This window comes from Hesperophylax consimilis, chromosome 15 (assembly GCF_061612785.1).
Source record: "Hesperophylax consimilis isolate HC1 chromosome 15, BYU_Hcon_1.0, whole genome shotgun sequence".
Lineage (NCBI taxonomy): Eukaryota > Metazoa > Arthropoda > Insecta > Trichoptera > Limnephilidae > Hesperophylax > Hesperophylax consimilis.
In genome coordinates, this window is record NC_142850.1 from 17,268,732 (window position 1) to 17,278,071 (window position 9,340).

At 33.7% G+C, this 9,340-nt stretch overlaps 1 protein-coding gene across 1 annotated transcript in view; it reads right to left on the reverse strand.

Moving 5' to 3' along the window:
- Positions 1-7,119, reverse strand: part of Fbxl7 (F-box and leucine-rich repeat protein 7) — a 204,213-nt gene extending 197,094 nt beyond the window's left edge. The window contains exon 1 of the mRNA XM_089640003.1: positions 5,997-7,119. The gene's annotated coding sequence lies outside the window, so the exon portion shown is untranslated. The remainder of the gene's footprint in view (positions 1-5,996) is intronic.
- Between the last annotated feature and the right edge of the window lie 2,221 nt (positions 7,120-9,340).

Here is a 9,340-nt window from a genome sequence, read left to right on the forward strand (position 1 = left end):
TTGATCCTCTAACCACGTGTTTAATGCATAATCCAGCTATGATTTCCTATGGTATCCATTAAACCACGATTTGTTGTAGATACCACATGACAGAACAGATGTTCTATTACAGCATAACATGATAAGAGGAATGGTGCCATTGAATGTAATTTCTACAGAAAAATATTTATTTAATAAAATAAAAAAATGCAAATTAATACTCAGTATTAATTTGCACCCTGATAATGTTTGAGCTAAACGAAACCGGTCGGTCGATAAATTAATCGAAAATCGTGATTTTAAACAAAATGATTGTTTTTTTTTATTAAATATGTCAAACCATAAAGTGATTGCTTTCTACAATAATATAAAATATTTATTTAATTATTAACGCCCTCTTTAGGGTATCTTATATAAGAATACTAAAAATGATTGAATGAGTTTTTATTATATAACTGAACTGCCATTATTAAAAGTAATTATTATTATTCTGGGCAATGGGGAATAAATTCCGACTCCTATATTGCCGAAAGGAAGCCGAAAGCTTATCAATGAAAGCAATTCCGGCCTATCAAATGAATCATTTACAATTTTGTATAGAAAAACAGAATCAGTGAAAACCCTTCGGTCCGACAATTTAAGCATATTCATTTTGATTTCTTATAACCTTAGAACTTATTGTATACCTTCCCAACTTCTCAAAGGTTAAAGCAAGAAAACTTGAACTGTAAATGCATGATTGATCTGTCGATATATAGAAATGATTCCTTCTACAAACACATCTAAAAGCATCTTTTCAGACGTAATACGATGAGCTTTCTTTCATGGATAATTGTAATGTATTGGTTAAGCGACCGAGCTCACGGCAGTGTTCAGTGTTTATAGAAAAGAGTAAAAACTTGTATTTTAGAATACCTACTTATTACATAGGCGTAGAATTGTGGCCACAAGTATCCGCGATGAGATTGATCAAAGGCCGGGCAAACAATGAATAGATGGTATTAAAGCGGTGTTCCGTCACTTCTTATAGGAAACGTGGCTTCGTGAGGAACGATCTCTAACCACAAAAGCTTGTAACTACAAAGCGTGGATTATTTAAGTGTAAGCAATGAAACCGCATAACTGAATTTACATAGAAACTATTTATGCTATATTCGAGTTCATTTGTTTATGGTCATCAGTTTTTTTTTTGCGAAGCTCACTTTTATTTTTTAAATCTTGGAAGAATGCTGATGAAGGTAAGGCTCTCGACTAAAAATTCGGAGGTCGCGGGTTTAATTTCCAGCAAGCGCAAGTAAATTTTATTGAATTATTATGAGTAGTTTAACATTTCATTTGTTAAAAATAATAGCAATATTTAGTGGAGGATAGCCTAGAAATTTGGTGAATTATAATAATAATTTTTATAGCGCCGTTTTTTTGCAAAATCACCTCAAGGGCGCTGTACAAGTATATAATACATTTCTACTATGTTATTACTAACTATATATGGAGATAATATACAGTACAATACTTACCTGGTAGGTCACTTGAGATTAACACTTAATTAACATTAACTAATTGTTTATTAGCGAAATTTAGACACAGGATTTAGGACATAATTGGATATAACTGGACTTTCTCTCAGGAATGGTATATTTAATTTAAGGGTAAGACAGCTGAAAAAGGTAAGTTTTTAATTTAGACCTGAATTCTGTTGGACTTGTTATGGATCTTAGTTCTGGAGGGAGGTTATTCCAAGCCTTCGGCCCAGATACTCCGATCAACAAACTTAGTATATTGTTCAAATTCTGTCAAACAACCCAAGGTTGGTTGGTTGGTTTTTAGGTGTCAAATAAAAACTTTAAAAATAGTTCAGTAATATGAATGGATTCATATAAAAAATACAATATTCAATTATATTTTACAGTTTACAGTTACCTCATCCACGAATGAAGATAGATTTTTTTTCAATATTTTGTGAACTTGCAAAAAAATAGATTAGTCAAATAATAGGATTTTTGTTGGTTCCATTAGATGTTTTCGGTTAAATAAAAAATTATGAGAAAAATGTAGAAGTTTCTATTTTCCATTATTTCACGCTTAAAACTTCCTCTGTAACTCTTTCGTCGAAGTCATAAAAGCGTTTATTTTGCACTAACGCCCTGGGTAGATCACACAATCGATCCGCCAACAATGTAGGTATTCTTAGTAAAATAGCAGAATGTCCACAAAAAACTACCGTGGTTTCTGATCACCGTGTACTGGATGATTTGTGGGATGTAACTCCGGCAAACACTGGACAGGATATTATGCAAATATCTTATTCTTTTCAACCATGACTTATTTAGTCAACTATTTATTTAGAGTCACACTTATTAAAATACAAAACAACAGAATGTCAATTTATTAGGTAGGAGACAGTGGCGGTCGGTGACTTTTTGTAGAAGGAATGCTAGACAATAAATGTATGCCTTCACTGTCAAATAAAGTACATATCTATGGACTATCTCACAAACAAAATGCAATTACTGACAACAATAGTGTTTAAAATTAGCTCTATAAATCCTTCACGCTCTTCCTTCCTCCACAGAACCAACATTAAATTAATTAAACAAGGTGATACCCAATCTAAGAATATTAGGGACGGGTTGTTTCAGAAAATTTAAATAATTCATCATTTTTCAAAGTATCAAATACAAAGGTGAAGAATAAAAAATGAATTAACACGCGATAAAGTACTCATTTAAATATGTATAATATTTTAGAGGAAAACTATTATTCTTGTTAGACTTGTTGCATCGGAAAACTCAAATCCTGCAATTTTCCTTTCCACAAACCCAGAATTAAACATAGAGGAATACTGTCAATCAAGTTTAGCGGATGCATTAAAATAAATTGTCCCATATAACATTGCAATGAATACAGTTCTGGGAGGGGTCCTTCGGGTGTGTTGCGTAGGGCTTATTCCAGCGACACCAATTAGTACAGTGCAGTCGCAGAATAGCGACACAAATTGTCACTTTCAAAATTCGAACTGATGTGTCAAAAATTCTGACTATCCGTGATTTTTCACCGGTCTGCGCTAGTTAATAATAATAATACGTTGTCCAACTAAAAAGAACAATGAAGAGAAAAATTCTAGAAAAAAGTATTAATTCATGACTTGGCAGTCATAGTACACGACTAATTGACAGGATTGCAGGATGTCACAAGGTAATACGTTACATTAGTATGAAGATGATGTACTCGACGTGGGAGTCGAGCACTGGGGAATGGAATGCTGGATATTCTACTCTATTATCTTTAGCCGAGTAGGTGAGTAAGCGATTCCTTGTGTCTCGAACAAAGCTCATATTATTATCGTACAATAATTTATCATTGTAGGAAAATAGTAAAAATATACCTAGAGTGGTTATTTTATTTGTATCCTAACCATCTACCTAACGTGGTAATTTTATTTGTATCCTAACCATCTCCCTAGGGTGATAATTTTATTTGTATCCTAACCATATACCTAGAATGGTAATTTGATTTGTATCTACAATAATATGGTGAGGATACAAATTAAATTACCTTCATTAATATAGTTATTGGACACCTACATATTTTCATTTGAAGCTATATCAGACTAGAACTAGGAATTTTGTTAACTCCTGAAGCCTCTGACATCTTGCAATGTACTTACTGTAAGCAGATGAAGCATCATTATTTTTTTAATGATAAACTAACGTTTATAAGACAAAGTTTTATGCATAGCATAAAGGATAACAAATATTTATAAGCAATAATTAGTCATCCGAAATACTAATACAAATTGAAAATATTCCCGTTGGCGGCATTTATTTTTACTCGGGAGATATTTTCAATGTGTATTAGTATTTCGGACGACTAATTATTGCTTATAATTATTTAGATGAAGCATCGCTTACCGATGGTTTTTATCGTGTAAAATCTAATTACTAATTTATATTAAACTAAAAAAAAAAACAATTTGTTTTTTGAGACAAAGGTATTATAAAAGTTGTTGTCACTTCACTTATTTCGTTTAGTATAAAAATATTTATTTAAAAATTTGCAAACCTTGAAAAATATTTTTCAAATGCTAAAGTTGTTTTATAGAATTAAGTCAATTTTTTGGCAACGTATTTGGTAATTTTTTAATGCAAACTAACAGCGCGATATTTTCTCTTTCTAACACTGTTTAAATCATATTTATCACCATACTACAAAACGAGATAGCATACATTTTATGAGACAGTGTCAGGCTATGAGCTGGGATGTATATCTCCAAAAAATACTCTACGGCAGCTTGTTGTCCGTGAAAAATATCTTCAAAAACATTCCAAGGGGTTAATAGATTTTCACAAACATGTTTTGAAATTGTTTCCTTTTTGAAGTGTATTAATTACTGTTTTAAAGGTTAAAATAAAGTTTGACAAGTGCTTCCTACTTCCTACAACATGACTCTTCAAGATCCATGTTCACTCCTTCTTCTCTTCATGATGACATAGGCCCTGAGGAAATTTGTTTTCCTCGGGGTCTTCTGTGTGGAACTAACGTAATTTTTAATTTTAGTTTTTGATTATATTTTATAGGGTCTTTACTGACCTAGTAGAGTTGAGTACCTGTTTTAGTCATAGTATATACTATTATGACCTTACGTATTAGTAGATTGGTATATAAAATATTTAAAATAGCCATTTATGAGCAAAGATTTTCCTCAGGTACCTTACATTTGGTAGTTTAGACAAAGTTTGTAAGAATTATTAACACCTGCTAAAATATACTAGTATTTACCGTGGTAGGTTGTAAAACCAAGTGACATCATTTTTGGTGCGAATGCTCGATTTATGGTTACTATACGTTAGTACCTACTTAATAATCAAACCTAATCGATAGTTAATATAACAACATCACTCGCGTTGAGGAGAAAAATGATTCAGGACCTAAATATTTGAAAGACGAATTATTCCAACTTTATAAATGTTGCCTGAAATCAACTTTTAAAACCATCCCTAAAAAATATTATTGAATGTAAATACAATGTAAAAGAACCAGTTTCTTCTTTGGTAAGATTGCGATTATAAATATATTTACAAAACTTATATATAACACCATTGTACCCACTTATATCTGTATTAATAAAAAATAAAATAAAAGTTCTATTTAATATCGTGGGTCAATCGGCAAAGGAAGAACGGGACTTCAAATTGGACCGTGTTAAGCTGAAACCATCCAACCCTCAATTTGTAAAAATTGACTTTTTGGTGAATTCTACCTTTACCAATATCGATATTTTCATTTACTGAAGAAACCCAAATCAAAAGCTCTAACTTAGGAACTTAGGAATGTGGGATGATAGCGTTTAGCATTTTTCACTTAAAAAATATTTTTGTAAGTAAAATATTGCAGAAAAAAAATCCACACGGTTCGGATGATGTGGTAGATTAGGAAATAGAAGAAAAGGAATGTAGAAGAGTGGAATGTAGATACAAGAAGGCCATAATATCAATACTAATTTAACCAACTAATAAGTTTTGCATGTACTTGTACCTCTTACTATACTTTCTACCTCTTACTATATTTTATATACTTTCTGATGTCATTGGTATATGTATCCCGTAAAAGAATTTTACTTCTATCTTTCAACACAGCGATGTATTTTGTTTTAAATTCTGCAAACATTTAAATACGATTTTTCCAGCTTACAAAATTTACGAGTTGGATGGTTTCTGCATACCGAATCAAAGTATTTAATTTTTACGACCACTAGCATATTCACATTTATGCAGAAATCAAAGATGCAAGTAAAGGATTGAATGCATGTAATTGCACTGAATTCTTCATGCACAGTTCCGCAATAAAACAAAGGCAATCATCACAATAATTAATATCATAAAGGCTTTCTTTAAAAACTTGTAATAAAGAATAATGATCAATTACAGAGTACTCCAAGCCGCGGAGCCCATAAGCATAAAGGGGGATGAGGAACATGGAGAAATTCCGCAGCTCAAATGTATGAAATATCTTCCTACCTTAGTTGCCGGGCTGAGTCAAGTAGACCGCATTCCTAAGGGTCTCTGAAGGGGCTTCACGGACCAACGTTCCATACACTGCACTGCCACTGTCGCAATCCCAACAAATGACTACCCTAGAGTTACCTACAACCGACCAACTCTGCCACAATTATTCTTTTATACGACTTGCTATTCTTCAGCGCCTTGGAAGCTCGCACAACACTTTTATTTAAAAAAAAACAAAACACAATTTCAAGTTATTATTGATTTTTATATATGAGCAATTAATTGATTTTTTATATTGCAACACTGGTAAGTTGTATTGTATTATTGTCAAGAGTTATGTATCTAGTGGGAAGCTTTTTTAGGTGACTTTTCTGAAAACTGTTTCAAGGTGGTGTTCAATGACCTCTACATCAATTTGAGATAACGTTGCGTCAGTCAGGTTATCTTTTTGGATGTTTTTTTTGTAGAATGCACACCGATGCTAATCACCAACTATTTCGTTGGTTAAATTCCACGGTTAACGGTTTAGACCTGATGTAAGCTGTGTGTAAATAATCCATGTTTGCTAATCAGAGCCTCTGATAAGCCTGCAACTTGTCAGAGACTATGCAGTCTGCCTGGAGGTATTGCCTGATGAAGCCCGTCTTCATAATCGAGGGAATACAAGTACGTATTACTTATTGCGGCAAAGTATGACAGACATATTCACGCACACAGTTACAGAAATATCCGACGGGGCACCAGTTTTTATCACTCGACACTCTCCGACTCTCTCTTTCTTGACGTTTTCTCAGCTATCTTCTCCATCCGGAGAGACAGACACACACTACAAACACGTACAAACACAGACACAACGTCGACCAGCAGTCACATTCCAATAAGAGTTCCCAATATTGGCGGAGAAATTTCTTCCCGTGACATTTCAACAACGAACCCTGATTTCCTGAGAAACAGATCACGGATCAACGAGAACACAACCGTTTTGTATGATAAAATTTAGTTTTGCGAAAGAATTTTGCCGTGTCTTTGTGGTGTTTTGGAACAGCAGGTAGTTGACAAACAGCGATGTGATACCGACGGTAGGGCAAGACACAAAATGGCGGCGGTGCGGCGCGCCGAGCTGTGTTGCCGAAGCGGATTCCGCGGCTTGACTGTACAAGAGAGGCGCCATTGCAGGCGAGCCCGGGCTGCCGTTGACCGCCTTCTGCACACTTCTTCAAACCAAGATGGCCGCACTTCATTTGCAAACAGTATTTTTTTAACAATAATATTAATATGGAAGTAAAAATTAAAATAATATCAATAGTTTATTATAATTGCACAATGATGTAGTGCAATCTCTACGTAGATATTCCTGAAAACATTAAAGTAATCTGGATTTTTTTAAAGCTTTCTTTCAGCTTACTTTTTTTCGGTTTTCATCTTTGATTTCAAAGACTGTCCAAAATATTTCTGAAAAGATTACTGGCCGACCGCCGTCAAACAACGATATTTTTATAAAACGCAACCAAGTAGAAAGATTTATACTACTGTATGGGATCTTCATAAAGATTCAGACAGATTTATTTTATTTATACTAAGTACCTACCTTTTACCGTAAAGTAGAGTGCATGTTCGTGCAGCCGTACTGTAGCCCTAGGCACCCTAACTTGCTGTCGTGTTTTTCGAAAAACCCAGTTTGCGAAGCGCAGTTTTCCCATTCAAACTGAAATTTTTCAATCTTTTCGTAATTTTCAACAAAATAACCATCCAGATTCCATGAGACACGAAGTAAAAAAAATGGTGTTTAATTTTTTTTAATTCAAAAGAAATTCCACGGTTCCAATAACCTAACAATATTTTAAAATCTCCTACTACCACCACAGTAAGCAAAAAATGTTGCTTGTGTTGTGATCGAAATATAATTTATCGGTGATATATAACTTATCACCATAGAAAATTGGATTTACCATTTACCCCTCGGATGTTGACAATATATTTATCATGCTAGTTAAAAAATCTGTCAGGTGCCATTTGATAATCATTTTATTAAATTCAAAGAGAAAGATTGATGTTTTATGTCTCTAAAACTGTTTACATCATAGGTATTATTATGTCTGACCATAACAGAAAAAAAGATAGAACGAGCACCTGCAGAGTGAAATACCTGTGCTTTAGAGAGAGAAAATACAGATAACAAAATATCAACGATTGAGCAAGCAGAAAACCTGACCGTAGTCGGACATTTATGAAAGCTCCTAGTTATTTCAGTTCGCTTGCCCATAAGGTAGGCGACACGTTACGCTATATGCATCATGGCTTAGCCTATTTAAGCATATCGCTCGCCATACACTACCAATGGAAATGTATGGCGAGCGATATGTTGAAATAGGCCAAGCCATGAAAAAGTAGCGCGCTTATAGCGGGCTAAATGGGCATGCCCACTAAAATCATCTTAATTATTAGCAAAATAAAATATCAGTTGTAATATTAACTAACTCAACCTCAGCACGGGTAAAGCACGTAGTGATGCTCACTTTTCCAAATGATATTTTATAAAATATCAGCCGTAATGTTCATTCGGTTCTTGATATCTAACTAACTCAGCATCAGCACGGGTAAAGCACCTAGTGAGGCTCACTTTTCCAAATAATAATAATAATAATAATTGGATGACTTGGATAACGCCGTTTTTGTGCTGTTATTACTAACTATTTATTAAGATAATATACATAACGCCGTTTTTGTGATGTTATTACTAACTATTTATTAAGATAATATACAGTACAATACTTACCTGGTAGGTCACTTGAGATTAACACGTAATTAACATTATCTAATTGTTTATTAGCGAAATTTAGATACTGGATTGAGGACATAATTGAAAAATTGAATATAACTGGACTTTTTCTTAGGCATGGTAAAATTAATTTGAGGGTATCACAGCTTAAAAACGTAAGTTTTTAGTTTAGACCTGAATTCTGTTGGACTTGTTATGGATCTTAGTTCCGGATGGAGTTTATTCCAAGCCTTCGGCCCAGATACTCCGAAAGCGCGATCACCAAACATTATATGGTATTTTATAAAATATCAGCCGTAATGTTCATTCGGTTCTTGATATCTAACTAAGTCAGCATCAGCACGGGTAAAGCACCTAGTGAGGCTCACATTTCCAAATCATATTTATAAAAACAATAGATCTAATTTGTCAACATATATATTTTTTAAACTAAGAAGACGAACTGCCAAACAACTCAGTCTTGGCAGACACTCCTTGCTTTATTCACATTCATATATGCATTCATATTAACATAGCCCGACTCAGGTATTTGGTTAACTCGATCGTGCCACTTCTTCGTTGGGCGGCTCTGACTTCT